Source organism: Terrapene carolina, unplaced genomic scaffold (assembly GCF_002925995.2).
Source record: "Terrapene carolina triunguis isolate 2854851 unplaced genomic scaffold, T_m_triunguis-2.0 Scaffold35098, whole genome shotgun sequence".
NCBI classification, from domain to species: Eukaryota; Metazoa; Chordata; order Testudines; family Emydidae; genus Terrapene; species Terrapene triunguis.
This window is the reverse complement of record NW_020699449.1, coordinates 11,561,097-11,579,788: the sequence shown is the minus strand read 5'-3', so window position 1 is coordinate 11,579,788 and position 18,692 is coordinate 11,561,097.

The following is an 18,692-nucleotide window of genomic DNA, read 5'->3' as shown; positions in this document are numbered from 1 at the left end:
AGATTGAAAAAAATTGGGTTTATTTAGTCTGGAGAAGAGAAAACTGAGGGGGGAGACATGATAACTGTTTTCAAGTACATAAAAGGTTGTTACAAGCAGGAGGGACAAAAATTGTTCTCCTGAACCTCTAAGGATAGGACAAGAAGCAATAGGCTTAAATTGCTGCAAGGGCGGTTTAGGTTGGACATTAGGAAAAACTTCCTGTCAGGGTGGTTAAGCACTGGAATAAATTGTCTAGGGAGGTTGTAGAATCTCCATCACTGGAGATTTTTAACAGCAGGTTGGACAAACACCTGTCAGGGATGGTCTAGGTAATACTTAGTTCTGCCATGAGAGCAGGGGACTGGACTAGATGACCTTTTGAGGTCCCTTCTGGGGCTACGATTCTATATCTTTGTCTTAGTGTTAAGTTGTTGTCGTCTATGTTCTGATGATCTGACCTGGGAGGTTAGCAGGAAGTTCAGTCTTGCTTGTGTATGCTGGAGTTGGTACTTGCAGTGTCCTAACAAATGCCTGTGATTCCATAAGTGAGTATTAGCCTAGTTGGGCCTTGTAGGTTCCACCTGAAATCTGTTTCCACCACATGAATTTTATATCGTCTTTGTTTAACGATGAGAGCTTACTCATCTTTTTGCTAAAAACTCACTCCAATTTGTTCAAATATGAAACAAACAGCCTGGCATTTGCTCCTGGAGGGGAAAAGAAAAATGATCCCATTATGTTTCCTGCAGCTCAAAGGAACTCAAACATCTGCTGGAGTTACAAAACAGCTTGATGGCAGAAATTACCTGCATAATGAGCAAAGTTATTTACCATCCACCTTTATCCCCTTTGCTTTTGCCACTGTGCAAATAGGCACTATTTTTTTCTGATGCTGAAAGTGAGACAAAGGGGGCATGAAACAAGAACTTCTTCACTGTAGCAATTTCCTACCAACAAAGAGAAAACGGAAAGCCCTAATATGATTATACCTTTGTATTTTATTAGAGAAAACAAACACTAATCATCTAATTCAGTGCTATTAGCGGAGAGTAAACATGGTTAATACTGTGTATTTTATCTCCAAGAATATTCTGCTGCTTTCCTAGAGCCATTTTCAGCTGGAAGAATTAGAAAAGAACTTCCTACCCTTTCTGATCTTAATTATTGTCAATGCAGATTGAAAACCTGACTACAACGGAGGAGCCAAGTTAGATCCAGTATTAGAAAATGAATGCTACATATTTTTTTCATTTAAAAACTGCATTGTTATTTACTAAACAATAAAACCCATCAATCATCCTGAAAGAGTCTCTGGAGCATTATTATGAGGCATAGCATTGTACTATGTAGCAGTCACATACTATATTAAATAATTGTTTTAAGATAATTCAGTTCCTTAATTTTTCTTATAGAGATTATATAAAGCTGAAAATTTGGGTCTGGGTTGAGGTTTTTAATAAGAAAGAAAAGGCAGGCAATGTGAGAAACAGTGCAGATGTTGGCTGTAGGGTCCCTGGGCTAGAACCTGGAGAAGAGGGTGAGCCTGAATTCCCCTACTAGCCACTTGGCAAGTCGCACCATTGAGGGGCAGTGAGTTAGACGACTGCCTGGGCAAATTGATACAGAGGGACTTTGGTATGCATCCCCCTTGGAAGGGGAAAATTACAATGACCTGGCTGGAGGACCAAGCCATGAAGATGGAGCAGTTGAGTCCTGAGAATGAGAAACATGGAGTGAGCACCTGAAGGAAGAGGCATTAGACTGGCAGAACTAACTCTCAGCTGTGCTCACAAGGAGGCACTCCAGGGGTGAGTAGAGCATCCGGTGATAATTCCCCAGAATGGTATTAGTGTTTTTGCAACTGCATCACATTGTTGTCTCATTCAATTTTTGATGTACTATAATCCCTGAATCATGTTTAGCAGTGCTAGCACCTTGCTACTTAGTTCCTATTTTGTAGCTGTACATTTGACTTTTCCTTTCCAAAGTGTAATACTTTGCACTATTGAATTTTGTCATGTTCAGTTCAGACCAATTTTCTAATTTGCCAAGGTCTTTTTGAATCCTAATCCTGTCCACCAAAGTTCTCACAGCCTCCCCCAGCTTGGTGTCATCTGCCAATTTTTATAAGCACACTCAATTCCATTATCCAAGTTGTTAATGAAAATATTTAATAGCGACAGACCGCTGGAGGACCCCACTACACCCTTCCAGTTTGACAGCGAACCATTGAGAACTACTCTGAGTATAGTCTTTAAGTAGTTGTGTAGCCACCTCATAGTAATACCATCTAGACCACAGTTCCCTAGTTGCTTAGGAGAATGCTTGGGGTTTGCAAAGCTGTTGTAACCCTAACCTCCTGTGATGAGATTAGGATGAAGGGACAGATTTTCAAAGGTCTTTTAGGTACCTAACAAAGCAGATATTGTGTAGATACTGCAATAAGACCCTGATCCTGTGAGCACCAACAAGCATAATCAGGGCCGCCCAGAGGATTCAGGGGGTCTGGGGTCTTCGGCGGCGGGTCCCGGAGCGAGTGAAGGACCCGCCGCCGAATTGCTGCCGAAAACTCTCGTGGGGGCTCCTGCGGGGCCCAGGGCCTGAGGCAAATTGCCCCACTTGCCCCCGGGCGGCCCTGAGCATAATGCTTAACATTAGAACTGTGCCAAGAACTGATTGTTTTGGTTTGCTGGCTGTACAGAAAAGTCAAAAATATTATTTTGGGGTCAAATGTTTTGAGCTTTTTAATTTTTTTAAATTGAAGTAAACCTTGAAATGACTGTTTGGCATCAAACACTCACCTTTTAAAAAAAAAAAAAAAAAAAAAAAAATTAAAAAAATTTTTTAAAAAATTTAAATAATTTTTTTTTTTTTTTTTTTTTTTTTTTTTGTGGTGAACAAAGTTTCAGCCAAAAAGTTTCACCCAGCTCTGCGTACTAGTGTCTGCTTCCCCACGGAAGCCAATGAGACAATTCATTATAGTAAGCACTGTGCTAGAATACTGGACCCATTTTAACTGGTATGGGTTAGATTGTGCTCTTCCCTCTGTAGGTATGGAAGAAGTGGTCTTTTGCAGTAAGCAATCCACACTCTAATGGACTAATCCCCCCCAGGATTCAGTTTAACAATCACAGCTACTTCTGGAGACACAGACCCCATCTCATTACTTACCCTAAGTGCACCAAGAGCTTTGTATGTCTACACTGCAGTCAAAGACCTCGGACTGGTCTGCTTCAGCTGACTTAGCTCCTGCTGAGGGGTTATAAAATTGGAGTGTAGATGTTCAGGTTTGAGTGGGAGTCCTAGCTCTGAGACCCCATGACAGGGATGGGTCTCAGAGTCTGGGATCCAACCTGACTTGGAACATCTACACTGGAATTTTATAGCCCCACAGTCTGGGGCCTGTGACCCTGAGTCTAGGCCAGTCAAGGCCATGCCACAGGTGTCTTATTGCAGGCCAGTCAGTTGTACAGTTGTAACTAATATTAGCCTCAGAGGTTGTCTAATAGTAAGTGCTGCTTTGTCTATCAGCTGCTGTTATATAAATAAATGTTATCTATACACACAATGCATCTCCTACATTTTCCATTTCCCCTCCCCCCCTTCCCCTCTACACTTTTTGCTTATGAGGCAGCATGTGAAACTGGAGTTATTTGTTTGCCTCAGGAGGGTAGAAGTCTGGTTTTTTAGCTTGGTGATGCATGTAATGTTGGAAGTTTACAGAAAGAGACATTTCTTTCCCTCCTGCATAAAAACATCCCCAGGCGTAACAAAATAACTTTGCTGCTTGTAAATTGCAGGTATTCCATTTTTATCTGCTATACAAATCAAATGTAGGTTAAAAAAAACCCTCCAAATTGTGAGCTATACAGCAAAGCCAGCTATTTCCTCAGACTAATTCCTATATTCCCTCAAGCCTCCTTGACTTAAGAAATTGCCTGAGTTTTTACTTCACCCCCTGTGTAGGACATTTTAAAAATCTCTTTATTGCCTATTTTACTTCCTGGTTTAGAAGCATGTGTTTGATTTCAGCGTACCAGGCTGCAGGTTACCGCCAGGGTACAATTTTCTCTTGACATTGTGTAACCCACACACCACCTGGGTGTGGTGTTCTGTCCCATGTAGCGGCACCGAGACCACTTAGTGTTAAAATGAGTCTGCTCGATAGCCTTAGCTAAACATCAGTTGGCTTTTAGCTCATGCATTAAACTCCAAAGGTCCCTGGTTCAATCCCGCCCACCGACAACTAGGGTCTGGCAGCGTTACAGTTGCTTAGTGAGTGAATAACTCTCAGCAAATTAACTGTTTTAGGGCAAGATTGGTGCCTTTTGGCCCAACTCTAAGCAAAGAATGGTGCATAATCTGTAGCTCTAGAAATGTTTTGACTCAGGGATGCTCCTCTAAGCCCCACCTTGCTCCTGTGGGGGGGTAATTTACTGTTCACTTATTCCACCCCCAAGTCACTGCCCTCACCCCTCCAGGCTGATTCAGCTGGACTGGCCAGTGAGTTGACAAGGAGGGGGTAAGTCTCCTGCCATTCCCCTCTCTTCTCTGGAAAACTGGAGGGCATTCCCCACCCACTTACACCTGTGTGACTAGAACCTCCCCCCAACTAAGGGGGAGTCTTACTCCTCTAATTCTTGTGTGGGCATGTAGTCCAAATATTTAGCCTCCTACTTCTGGGCAGAATGGAGGAGCTGTGGGCATGGGGCCGCCCAGCGGCTCCACGTTCTGCTCCTTTCTCCATTGCAGGGCTCTCCTGGGAACCGCAGCAGGGAAAGGAGCAGAACGCTGGCAGCTCCTCCTCTGTCCTGTACTTAACCAGCCCTGTCCTCCAGTGGGGCTGCTTCTGGGAGCCAGAGGAGCCCCTGCGTGGAAGGGCTGGGGGAGGTACAGCTGCGCCAGAGGAGCTGCTGGTGTGGGGCCACCCGGCAGCCCCACGTTCTGCTGCTCCTTTTCCCGGTACGCCGTACCGGCTATGAATACCTTGTTGGTATGGTGTACCGTACCAACCTACTTGTACTGCTGCCCTAACTGTTTCTACAGAGCTTTGAGATTCTGAGGCAAAGGGCCATGGAAACAAATCATAACATTCTTGGTGAGCCATTGACCCTCTAATATAGTAATTGTTAGCCACAGCAGATGAACAGACCTCTTTTGTCACTAAAACCCATCATCCTTTCAGTCACTCTTTTAACCAGGCACACACAAGTCTCCATGAGAACACTTAGTGCAGAAGTGCTTTGCAGGTATGTAGCTAACCCCCTCCACATTTCTGATCCTTGTCTTTAAAGTAAAAATCTTTGTGTAGTTTTTGTTTTGTGCTAGAAAATGATTTTTCTGCTGTGCTTTGGCTGGAATAATGAAATTGTGATCTGCTGGATTTGATTGGGGACAGGGAATTGGAATTGAGAAAATTACTATTGTGCCATCTTCCAATGCTGTAGTAAATTGGCACCAGGCCATAACGATGACACACCCCTTATAACTGGGTACTACTATCAGATTTAATATTTTTCTTAAAGTGGTGGATTCCAATCCCTTGCTCCAATCAATATTTATAAATCCCCACAACAGTGATTTGAACCTGGGCCTTTGTTATATGTGCCCTAATCACAGGACAATTGGAAGACCACAGGGCTGATGTCTCTGGGTTTGTGAATGGCAAACCCTTGTGATTCTAGCCCAGGATTCTTTGTCTAGAACAATTCAGCACATTCATCAATAGTTTAAATCAAAAAAGCAGTTTCAGATTGACGTAAAGTATTTGTCCAAAACAATGCAACCCAGTTTTAGTGCGGAGGCTTGTCTCCATAACAAACAATTCCCAACATATAGATGTAAGCACTTGAGCATGCACAAAGACTTTATCTATTCAGTGACTAGCTTGGGAAGGTATTCACCAGATCCCAGGCTTTGTTTCCTATTAACATGTAGTGTGGATTCTCAATTCCAATTGGTATTAGCTGTTTGATTTTGCTAGCAGAGACTGAAAAGCTACCCTATGTGATAGCTTTGAGGATTTAAAAAAGAACACACCCCAAAATGCATCAGAAGACTAGCAGTAACTTGACTTCATCTGTAATATACTGGCATGATCCTGCTCCCACTGAAGTCAATGAGAGCTTTGCCATTTCCTTCAATGGGGGCTGAAATTGGCCCAGTGTTTGGACAATCCCAGAGCAGTACAATTACCTTACTCCAGAAGCTACACTGGATAAAATGGCAATACTCATGTACTCCATGAGTGATTATTAGTTGGCTTCAGTAATGTCAGCAGAATCCAGCCATAAATTAGGAGCACATATCTATGTCCAAGCATATATCTATAGAAGGTGAACTATCAAAGAGGTTTCTTTTCTGTAACTGGCTTCTGAGGACCAAACAGTATTTGGAAGACAATGCTAATGTTTTGGACTAGATTCTCTACTGGCTTAGCTCCAGTGAAGTCAATGCAGTTATGCTAATTTACAATAGCTCTATTTTCTGACTCTTTATTTTCTGTTTTGAATTTCTAAGCAGATTTACCCTTAGGAATAGTAAGACCGTAGATGAAAATGAAGGGGGAGAGAGAAGTCTTGTAAACCAGTGGGCTAACTCACCAGCCTATACCCCAAAAGGACATTCTTTAGCCATAAGAGTCCAATCCCTTTTTCTGCAGGGATTCAACTTTATTTCCTCAAAAGCACACAAGTACAAGCAAGGGGAAGGACTTCACAATGTATCCCTGAGGGTCAGCACTGCGTCCAGCTATGCATGGAAGAAAGTGTGTGTTCTGGGCTGTTTATGCTGCTGCCTCTTCATTGGCAAATGCAGCCTAGCCAGGTCATTCTTTCTTTAGCATGGAAATCAATGTGACTTCTGCCTGAGTAAAGACTGCAGGATCAGGCCCAAAGGTTCTACAGCAAGAGGGAACCTCTCAATTGCATTGCTATTTAGTACATTTCAATGTCCTGTGCTGTGACTGGTGGGATGGATTTATTTGCTTTATCATCACTTTTTACAGAACAGCTCATCATCTGTAAATTCAGTCTCACACTGCCATAGATTCTGCCATTTATAATAAAAGAACCATGGACCAGATGGAACTATGTTTATTTACATCAGTTGAGGATCTGGCCCCAGGAATACAGTCCTACTGACCCCATCCCATTTATCATGTTTCAGAAAGCAAGATCCACAAATTAAATCCACATTAAAATCATCTGAGCATGAACCAACATCTGCTTATATTCTCAATTCATAATATTACTAAAATCTAGTATGTTCAGATACAGTTGTAACTGGGGATTAAGGTTTATAATTTACTTTCATTTTTAGACCCAAAAGTACTTTCATTTTGCCTCCTAATTTTCTTGTTCTTATCTTCAGTGGATGAGTGACAAGGCTCAAGCACTTTACATTTTTATCTTTTCCTCATTTCCCATTGTTTTCCCCTCTGCTATATTTTTATTCATTATTTAATACTGGTTTATCAAGAGCGGATTCTCAGTAGCATAGGATTCTTTGAAGCTTCTCCAAGCCTGCCATTTCACTGAAGGTACATTGATAAGTTCCAGAGTTAGGCACCCAGGAAGAGCGGTCCATAAACATTTATCCTTTCTGTTTGTTCATTCAAATTTTTTACCAGTAATTTTCTTTTTAAATGACAGGTTTCAGAGTAGCAGCCGTGCTAGTCTCTATCCGCAAAAACGAACAGGAGTACTTGTGGCACCTTAGAGATTAAGAAATTTGAGCATAAGCTTTCATGGGTTACAGCCCACTTCATCGGATGCATAGAATGGAACACACAGAAGATATTTATACATGCAGAGAACATTTTCATTTCCACCTTTTCATGTTCTCTCTATGTATAAATATCTTCTTTCTGTGTGTTCCATTCTATGCATCCGATGAAGTGGGCTGTAGCCCACGAAAGCTTATGCTCAAATAAATTTCTTAATCTCTAAGGGTATGTCTACACTACGAGGGTAATTCGATTTTACTTAAATCGAATATGTGGAATCGATATTGCAAAGTCGAACGTGTGTGTCCACACTAAGGACACACTAAGGACAGTAATTCGACTTTGTGAGTCCACACTAACGGGGCGAGCGTCGATATTGGAAGCGGTGCACTGTGGGCAGCTATCCCACAGTTCCCGCAGTCCCCGCTGCCCATCGGAATTCTGGGTCGAGCCGCCAATGCCTTCTGGGTAAAAAAAATTTGTCGTCATCCGTCCGTCACTAACGCCCTCCCTCCCTCCATGAAAGCGCCGGCGGGAAATCAGTTCGCGCACTTTTCTGGTCAGTGACAGCGCGGACGCCACAGCACTGCGATCATGGATCACGCTGCGACCATCGCTGCACTTGTGGCCGTTCTCAACACCTCGCAGCTTATCATACACCTTTCCCTGAGGCAGATGCAGAGAAATCGGGCGAGGAGGCTACGGCACCGCCGTGAGAGCCTGAAGTCGGAGAGTGGCACAGAGCTGTCAGAAACCACGAGCCCCAGCGCCCAGGACATGACATTGGCAATGGGGCATGTGGATTTTGTTGAACGGCGATTCTGGGCCCGGGAAACAAGCACGGAATGGTGGGACCGTATAGTGCTTCAGGTCTGGGATGAATCCCAGTGGCTGCGAAACTTTCGCATGCGGAAGGGAACTTTCCTCGAACTTTGTGAGTTGCTGTCCCCTGCCCTGAAGCGCAAGGACACCCGCATGCGAGCAGCCCTCACTGTCCAGAAGCGAGTGGCCATAGCCCTCTGGAAGCTTGCAACGCCGGACAGCTACCGGTCAGTCGCGAACCACTTTGGTGTGGGCAAATCTACCGTGGGGGTTGTTGTCATGCAAGTAGCCAAGGCAATCGTGAAGGTACTGCTCCCAAAGGTAGTGACCCTGGGAAACGCGCAGGTCATCATAGATGGCTTTGCCGCGATGGGATTCCCAAACTGCGGTGGGGCTATCGATGGGACTCACATCCCTATCCTGGGACCGGACCACCAGGCCAGCCAGTACATCAATAGAAAGGGCTACTTTTCAATGGTGCTGCAAGCACTGGTGGACCATCGGGGACGGTTTACAAACATCTACGTCGGATGGCCGGGCAAGGTTCATGACGCTCGCGTGTTCAGGAACTCTGGTCTGTTTAGACGGCTGCAGGAAGGTATTTACTTCCCAGACCACAAAATAACTCTTGGGGATGTGGAGATGCCTACAGTCATCCTCGGGGACCCAGCCTACCCGCTAATGCCCTGGCTCATGAAGCCCTATACTGGCGCCCTGGACACAGAAAAAGAACTCTTCAACTACCGGCTGAGCAAGTGCAGAATGGTGGTGGAGTGTGCTTTTGGCCGTCTCAAAGGGAGATGGAGAAGCTTACTCACTCGCTGTGATCTCAGTGAAACCAATATCCCCATCGTTATTGCAGCTTGCTGTGTGCTCCACAATCTGTGTGAGAGCAAGGGGGAGACCTTTATGGCGGGGTGGGAGCTAGAGGCAAATAGCCTGGCTGCTGATTACGTCCAGCCAGACAGCCGGGCCATTAGAAGATCCCAGCGGGACGCCCTGTGCATCCGGGAGGCTTTGAAAGCTAGGTTCCTGAGTGAGCAGGGCAACCAGTGACTTTTCAGTTTGTGGACAGAAAAGCTGAACCTGCCCCCGTTTCTTTACCCAGTTCATTTTGACTATCCTCTCCAGTTACATACCCCCTTCACCCCCTTCCCCTTCCCAAAAAATAAAATCATTTCTATTTTGTTAATGAACACCGTTGTCTGTATTGCTGTTTTCGCGGGAATATTTTAAACCGGGGACGCAGACTGTGGCGGGGGGCGGGTTTAGTGTTCTGATGCAAATGATACTTCTAAACTCCCGGAATGACAGGCTCCGCACTGGTGGACTGGTTATTTCAATGGAGCCTGCCAGCACTCCTGGGGGGGACTGTGTGTATGTGTCGGCTATGTGACTTTCTGGCAGGGGGGGTAGGGTTACAGATCCCCTGCTGCGTGGATCTGTGAGCCAGGATAAGGACCGCTGCATAAGATCTGTAACTGCCCTCCCCCGCCACAAAGTCACAGAGCAACCCCCCCCCCCCCAGAACATGAAAAACACCTCCCAGACTGACCAGGGTAACCAGTGACTGCACTGTGTATGTGTCCTGATGCTGGACCTGACACCGCCTCTGTACCCTGCTAAAGGTCACTGTCCTGTCCAATTACCAAGCCCCTTCCCCCCCTCCAGACAGACTCTCCCTCAAAAGAACCTGACTGAAACAGTAATGAACAGAAACAAACATTTTATTGCGAACCAGACATGAAACGTGGGGGGTGAAACTTGGACGGGGGCTTGTGTGAGGTGGGTAGGAAAGGACTTATGAAATTTTGGGGAATGTCAGCCTTCTACTGCTAGAGCAGTCTGCAGGGGTTGACTGAAAGTTTTAACGGCCCTTGCCGCCCCTCCTTCTTTGGACTTTGGGTGAGGGTGGTGTGGGACTTGGTGGCGGGTGAGGGCGGTTACAGATAGACTGCAGCGGGGCTCTGTCCTCCTGCCTCCGGTCTTGCAGAACATCCACAAGGCGCCGGAGCGTGTCCGTTTGCTCCCTCATTAGTCCAAGCAGCTTTTCAGTAGCCTGTTGGTCCTCCTGACGCCACCTCTCCTCCCGTTCCATGACTGCTCGGTGCATTTGTGACAAGTTCTCCCTCCACTGTGTCTGCTGGGCTGCCTGGGCTCGGGAGCAGCCCATTAGTTCTGAGAACATGTCTTCACGCGTCTTCTTCTTCCTCCGCCTAATCTGCGCTAGCCTCTGGGAGTGTGCTGACAGGCTGGGTTGGGAGACAGTCGCAGATGTGTCTGTGTGAATTTTAAAAAGGGAGTGAATTCCTGAGACAGATAAATGAAATTGTATACAAAGAACCTAGTCTTTCTCTGTGAACAAGACCATGCACTGAACCTCTCACATGCGCACTCAGGACAAGGTCGAATTTTCGGCCGTCGCCTTCAGTGCCTGTGGACTTGCGGAGGTCTTGGACTGTTCAGAGAACTGTGGCTGGAGACCTGAACTTCTGGAGCGGGCAATAATGGTAAGCCGCAGACTTGTGGCTGCTTAAAACTCCAGCAGTAGCACTGGCCTCCTTTCACATTGAAAGCAATGCCAGTCTCTGCTGCCAGCAATCAGGACAGCATCAACTCTGCCCCTGTCCCACCCCCTCGCGGCTGTCCCAGGGAAAGATCCCTGTATGCTGCCCCTCTCCCTCCACCGCGTGGCTGTAAAGCAGTCCCAATACTAACATTCCCCTCCCTAATTCAAAGCAGGGCGTCATGAGCGACATCACCCTCCTGAGGATCCCGGACACCCAGAGAGAACGCATGCTGCGGGAAAGCATGCAGAAACCGGGGCCGTATGCCGCCATGCTATGTCGTGCGATGATCCCGGAGTACTTGATTGTGGCGTGGAGGGGACATGTCTGCTACCACGGAGGGCCCACCAAGATCGCCCTACCCCGGAACCTGATCAACAGGCTTGAGCTCTACCTCCACGAGACCTACGAGGAGTTCTCCTACGAGGATTTCTCGTCGATCCCCGGCCACATTGACCGGATTTTCGCGTAGGTGCACTGGGACTTTGGAGTGGAGCGTCTTGGGCCTGGGAATCATGTAGTAACGGACATTGTGAAATTTTTTTAAAATACTTGGGACTAAATTGAGAAGAGCCTAAGACAGAGAAATCATGAAAACCCATTTGTTACCTTTGTAAATATTCCTGTTTTGTACCTGATTATTTTTTTACTAGTTTACAGCACTTTTATAAATATACATTGTTAATAGTATAAATATTACCGTTCTGTTTTAAATAAATGTTTACATGTTTACAGCACTTACTGCTTGATCCTTCCCCTGATTCTGTGTCCGGGGTAAGGGATGGGGACGGTTGGTACGGGATCTCGGTAAGGGTGATGAAGAGCTCCTGGCTGTCGGGGAAATCAGCGGTGCCAGCGCTGTCGACTGCCTCGTCCTCCTCATCTCCTTCCTCCTCTTCCCCGTCCGCTGAGGAACCGGCCGCGGACAATATCCCATCCTCAGAGTCCACGGTCAGGGGTGGGGTAGTGGTGGCGGCCGCACCTAGGATGGAATGCAGTGCCTCGTAGAAACGGGATGTGTGGGGCTGGGATCCGGAGCGTCCGTTAGCCTCTTTGGTTTTTTGGTAGCCTTGTCTCAGCTCCTTGATTTTCACGCGGCACTGCGTTGCATCCCGGCTGTAGCCTCTCTCTGCCATGGCTTTGGAGATCTTCTCGTAGATCTTAGCATTCCTTCTTTTGGAGCGCAGCTCTGAAAGCACGGACTCATCGCCCCACACTGCGATGAGATCCAAGACTTCCCGATCAGTCCATGCTGGGGCCCTCTTTCTATTAGATTGCACGGCCATCTCTGCTGGAGAGCTCTGCATAGTTGCCACTGCTGCTGAGCTCCCCTCGATGTCCAAAGAGGAACTGAGATTCAAACTGCCCAGACAGGAAAATGAAAATGAATTCAAATTTTCCCGGGGGTGTGGCTGGTCAGAGCATCCGAGCTCGGACTGCTGTCCAGAGCGTCAACAGAGTGGTGCACTGTGGGATAGCTCCCGGAGCTATTACCGTCGATTTCCATCCACACCTAGCCTAATTCGATATGGCCATGTCGAATTTAGCGCTAATCCTCTCGTTGGGGAGGATTACAGAAATCGATTTAAAGAGAGCTTTATGTCGAACTAAATGGCTTCCTGGTGTGGACGGGTGCAGGGTTAATTCGATATAACGGCGCTAAAGTCGACATAAAAGCCTAGTGTAGACCAGGCCTAAGGTGCCACAAGTACTCCTGTTCTTTTTAAAGAGACTCCATTGATTAAATTTCAGGTCCATATACATAGGAAATGTAGACAAGGGAATGTAGACCAAAAAATAAGAATGTAGACAAGGGATTCCTGTTTAGTGCAGTGGAAAAGGGAAGCAGAAATTAGAGCTGAGTTTGTCATTTTACATTACTTGAAGATCTAAAGTGAAATGTTTATTTGTTCTCAAATTAGAAAAAGTCTTTCATTTTATTACTTGCTGGCTGTTTATGTCCCTGACTCCGCAGCCTGTCCTTATTCAGCACAGCACTCAAGCTGAAATTTAACTTTAAGCTTCAATGGGGCTTAAGCACATGCTTGCATCTTAAACATGTACTAAGTACCATGCTGAATCAGAACCTATGTGGAGACACATTTAGTTTGGTTTAAATCAGCGGTCGGCAACCTTTCAGAAGTGGTGTGCCGAGTCTTCATTTATTCACTCTAATTTAAGGTTTCGCGTGCCGGTAATACATTTTAATGTTTTTAGAAGGTCTCTTTCTAGAAGTCTATAATATATAACTAAACTATTGTTGTATGTAAAGTAAATAAGGTTTTTAAAATGTTTAAGAAGCTTCATTTAAAATTAAATTAAACTGTAGAGCCCCCCGGACCAGTGGCCGGGACCCAGGCACTGTGAGTGCCACTGAAAATCAGCTCGCGTGCCATAGGTTGCCTACCCCTGGATTAGACCATTAGTGTAACTGCTTGACTTGTTTAGTTTCAGTGTTTGGCAAAAGAGAATGTTTTAACACTTTTTTTTTAAAATGTTTTAAATGAGGAAATAGCTTTTTCTTGGAAGGAACAACAATGGTACACAGTAATAAAAATACACGTATGTAATCATGTTTATGGTAATGCCCTGAGACCAGGCAAGAAGAGACCCCATTATGTGAAGGACTGTACAAATTGTACGAGTACTTTATGACCCATAACTGCTGCTGCTGCGTGTTTTTGAAAATGTGGTCACCTTCATGTTATGTTATAGTCTCTTAACATAACATTGTTCTGAAATAAAGAATGTACTAAAATCTTTCTTTATAAAATGGAAGGAGCATGGGAAACATGCATCAACTAATCTCCATTTAATAAGTTCTATGTGATAGCAGGTAGATCTGAAACTTGGAGTGCCATTAGAGATGGGTGTGTATGTAGGGGTGTGTCAAACGAAGGAATGGGAAGAGTCAGTGGTCCCCCCCGACCAGAATAGAAGAATAGTTATTACAGATACAATTACTGTTACATCACATGGGAGGAAGGAAATCAGTATAATTAGACTACCAAAAAGAAACGGTCAGATTTCTCAGTGGAAGCTGCTAGCCATGGAACAGTCTTGCAAATCTTATCTCCAACTCATTAACACATGAACTCAACTCATTCAGGAGGAGCTGTGTGATGGGGATGTGAGTGAGGAGCGAGGCAATTGGAAAAACCTTCCAAGAAGCATCTAAATCTAACTCCTGCCAACCCAATTAGTGAGGTTTTCAGAGTCCTATCTACTTACGGCATTGTAAACATAACCTGTATACACAAACAACAGCAGTAGCTCCGCACCTATATTCCCTCAAAGCCCACACTGTTAAAACAACACAGTTCAAGGATGATGGGAGAGTGGCATAGCCATTAGCACTCCAGTAAATTACCCCATTAGTTGAAGTGTAGAAACGTGACTTGTACACTTCCATTTTTATTATGTCTCTCCCTAGGTCTAGAAGGATAGCTGAGCAGCGGAGCCACAGAGCCCCAATCATAATAGATTAATATAGGAAAGAACGTCTGATGAGCAAAACCAAGAAAACACTCAAGTTATTTCTTCCATCGTCAAGCACTGGGCTTTTATTTGATTTAACTGAAGATTTTGGAGAGAGAGTTTTGTGTGTGTCATACACAGGGAACATTAAAAATTCCCCCCCAACTTTTACTACTCAAACAGCTGTTTTTATATATCTCACATGAATAATCAGGCCCATCAGCCTTCATCTCTGCAGATATTTATAAGAAATTAACTAAAGATAGATGTACAGCTGCCCCTTATTGCCAAGATGTATGGATGAAGGAAAACTGCACAAGACCTGTTTTGGGGGATAAAGGCACTGTCAGCCTTTCGCTAGTCCTAGCGCAAGAAACAGGTTGAGATTTTTCAAAGCTGCATAGGAGATTCTGATGCCCAGTTCCTACGGATTTTAATGGAAAGTGGGTGCCCAAATCCCTGGTGACTTTGAAAATCTTAGCAAATGTATTTTGTTTGCAAAAGTTTGGTCATGTCTCCTAAGACAGAAACAAAGTATACTACATTTGTTTGTTTGTTCGGTTTGCTTTTTCTTTTTGTAAAGACCGCTCATGTGCTTTTGATCACTAGCATTTCTAAAGGATCTGTCTGTACTGCTTTTTCAAGCACCTTACCTTCAAAAATGTGCTCAGCGAAGCTAAGCCTCCCCTGGCCCATTAATTAATGTCACTTACTCTACACATACAGTAGCCATAACAAAGGACACACTAGCTTGGAAGTCAAAAGTATTTTTGCTCCCTAGGGAATCCACAACTTCTATCCGTGCAGGTATTGTGTGCTAAAATAATTCTTCCCTTTTTGATTGTGTCTGCTGATGTTGTGCAGAGAGGAAATCATGGGGTAAGTTCCTGGACAATCCAGCTCACCAGGTCACATTGCAGAATCAAGCTTTCAGAAAAACTTTTAAGAATACGCTGGATGGCACTTACAAAAGAGCTATGTAGGGTATTGGCTGTGTAGCTTCCATTAAGCTCTGTGGGAGTTTTGTGTCAAAGACCTTATGGGAATATCTGAAAAGGAAAAGGCCAGTGTGAATGAAATGCTATTTGTAGCTAATGATACCCAGAGTTCAGCTCAGGCATGGCAGACTGAAGGTGACAGCCCACAGCATAAGGAATTGACTCACAATGAGATCTGAAAAAGAAGCTAAAAATGAAAATGATGGGTTTGGGGTTTTTTTTAAATGCAAATATCCAAATGATCTAGAAGTATCAGGTGACGCCTGTCATAAATCTATGTAACCACATGATATTATTACCGGAGCTGGTTAGGAATTTTCCAACAACCTTTTTTATATGAAAATGTTGATTTGTCAAAACCACAATTGGTTTTTTTTCTTCTGGGGCATGGTTTGTTTTGATGAATCTCCCGATTTGGAAGAAAAAATTTGAAATGGTCAAAACATCCCTTTTCAACATTTTTTGCAACAAAAACGTTGTCCTGTACTAAACCTTTTTGGTTTGAAATTTCAGTTACAATTTAACTTTTTTTTTTTTTTTTTTTTGGTCCAATTCAGGATTGGGGCGGGGGTGTGGGGACTCCAAAATCTCAAACTCTTGCAGGATCAGAACAATTTCCTTCCCAGCAGTAATTGTTACCACATCACTTGCCTCCTACCGTTCTCTAGACTCTCTTGTTGTGTCTGTACCACCTGGAATGGTTAGGCTTTCTGGACAAGGAGTGTATTTGCACAGCATCTAGTAGAATGAGACCCTGAGCCTAGGCTCTGTTTGGGTGTTACTGGGCCATTGGCTAGGGTGCTAACCTGGAAGTGGGGAGAGCCCCGGTTCACATCCCTGCTGTGCCACAGACTTCCTGTATGCCACAGGTGATTGTGCCTCAGTTTCCCCCAAGGATAATGAACCTTCCTTATCTCAGAGGTGTTGGGAGGATAAATACTTCCGAGATGGTGAGGGGCTCAGATACTGTGGTGCTGGTGGCCCATACAAGTACCATAGATAGACGCTGCAATATAAGGGCCAAACTGGCTTTCCCAGTAACCCTCAGGCCTGGTCTACACTACGGGATTAATTCGGATTTAGCAGCGTTAATTCGAATTAACCCTTCACCCGTCCACACTACAGAGCCATTTAGTTCGAATTAAAGGGTGCTTTAAATCGATTTCTGTACTCCACCTCGACGAGCGGAGTAGCGCCAAAATCGATTTTGTTAATTCGAATTAGGGTTAGTGTGGCCGCACACCACCGAATTAATGTGGTTAAAATAAATGGGGTAGTGTGGCCGCACACCACCGAATTAATATGGTTAAAAACCGAATTAATGTGCTTAGTGTGGCCGCGCACAATCGAATTTATACAACCTGTTTCCCAAATTCGAATTATCTAAATTCGGATTAATCCCGTAGTGTAGACATACCCTCAGCAAGGGGTGGGGTGTGATTCCAGTGCCCCCGTAGTGGAACAGGAATCAGACTGGGACTCATAAGGCTTGAGCCTGTGCTCAGTGAAGTCAATGGCAAAACTCCCATTGACTTTGGTAAGGTCTATAGAGCATGATTCATGTGCAGATAAATCTATATGTAACAGGTGGTTGGAATACTTTCATCCAAGTTTTTTTCAACAAGAAGGGGAACCACCTTTCCAATCTTTTTCTGCATTACCCCCTCCCCCAATTTTCAATCGGCGCTAGCTGATATGTAGGCACGTGTGTACATAGATAGGGAGGGAAAGATCACGGGGAACTGAGCTAGAATTAGAAAGGAATTTGAAGTATAATCCAGTCTACCTGCTATTCTCGAATAATCTGAAACAACACTATCAGGTCTGACCACTCTGTCCTGTGGGCTCATACATCAGCCCCAGGCTTTCTAACATTTCAGGTTGCTCATATTCATCCAGAATGAAATTGTGACTGAGGATTCGTGTGCAAGTCTGAATCAAGGCTTTTGGTTTGGGGATTGTCCCATCTCCTGCTAAAATAACAGAAAACTGGTGGCTCTAATTCTAAGCAAAAGAGCTCCGTATCTTCCTGTTCTATTGTCAGATGGTACTGCATAGATACTAAGTTACTTGTGAAGTGCATAGATATATACTTTCCTCTACTTGCTTCCCGATGCTATAAATTCTAGAAATTGCTGCATAAGCGTCCTCCCTCGTTCTCTTGATAATTGGTTTAATGGACATTAAGAGCTAGGCAAGCAATGTAGCATGTACAATTTATTGCCATAGTTAATTACCTAGAGTCTATAGGCTGGGCATGTTGTGAAGAATTAAAAGTATCTGAGCCTATGCATGTACAATTGTATATTCTTCATCTGAGGGCTCCTATCATCGTTTAAAAAAATATTTTTAATCACAGCATTTGGAAAAGCAATCACATCTAACATAATTAGCCCACTCCCAGAGCAACCTTTTATGGCCAATTTAAAATGTCGTTGGTTAATATGTTACCATTTATTTTCAATACTTTGAACATCTTGAGTCACAAATTCTAAAACCCTTTAAACAAGATTCAAACCCTAATTAGTTCCAAGAAAAGAAGAAAGCACACCTATTACTTAATGGCAAGGATCACCGTTACTGATGTCAGTCCCAAATTTATGTCTCCATTGCTCCTGCTTCATGCACAGCGCTTTATTTTCTATGGTTATTGAGCCCATCTTATTCCATTTAAATCGATATCTAAGTGATCAGTGAATACCCATTTCAGGCTGCTGAAGTTCTTGATTGCAGCCTGATGTTCCTTAATTAGCTTTCAAGTTAAACATTGTTTCCCTAATATTAACAGGGCCACAACCACATAGAATTATTTGAACTAATTAGTCAAACAGGAAACTCACCAAATCAGTCCATGCATAAGACTACTTTCTGGGGCTGATCTAAAGCCCACTGAAGTCAACTGGAGTCTTTCAATTGACTTCAATGGGCCTTTTAAATCAGTCCCTACATTCCTATGCAGTGCTAGCTGAAGCTGGCTTGTTTTCCTGAATGCTGTTTAGCCTCAATGTGTCATGAGGTGACTGAAGTGTGGCTGAAGTTATGGCCAAGGCCTGCTGGGGCAATACATGCTAGTGCATTCAAAAGCAGCTGTAAGAAGCCCTGTACTGAGGGTATTCCCTC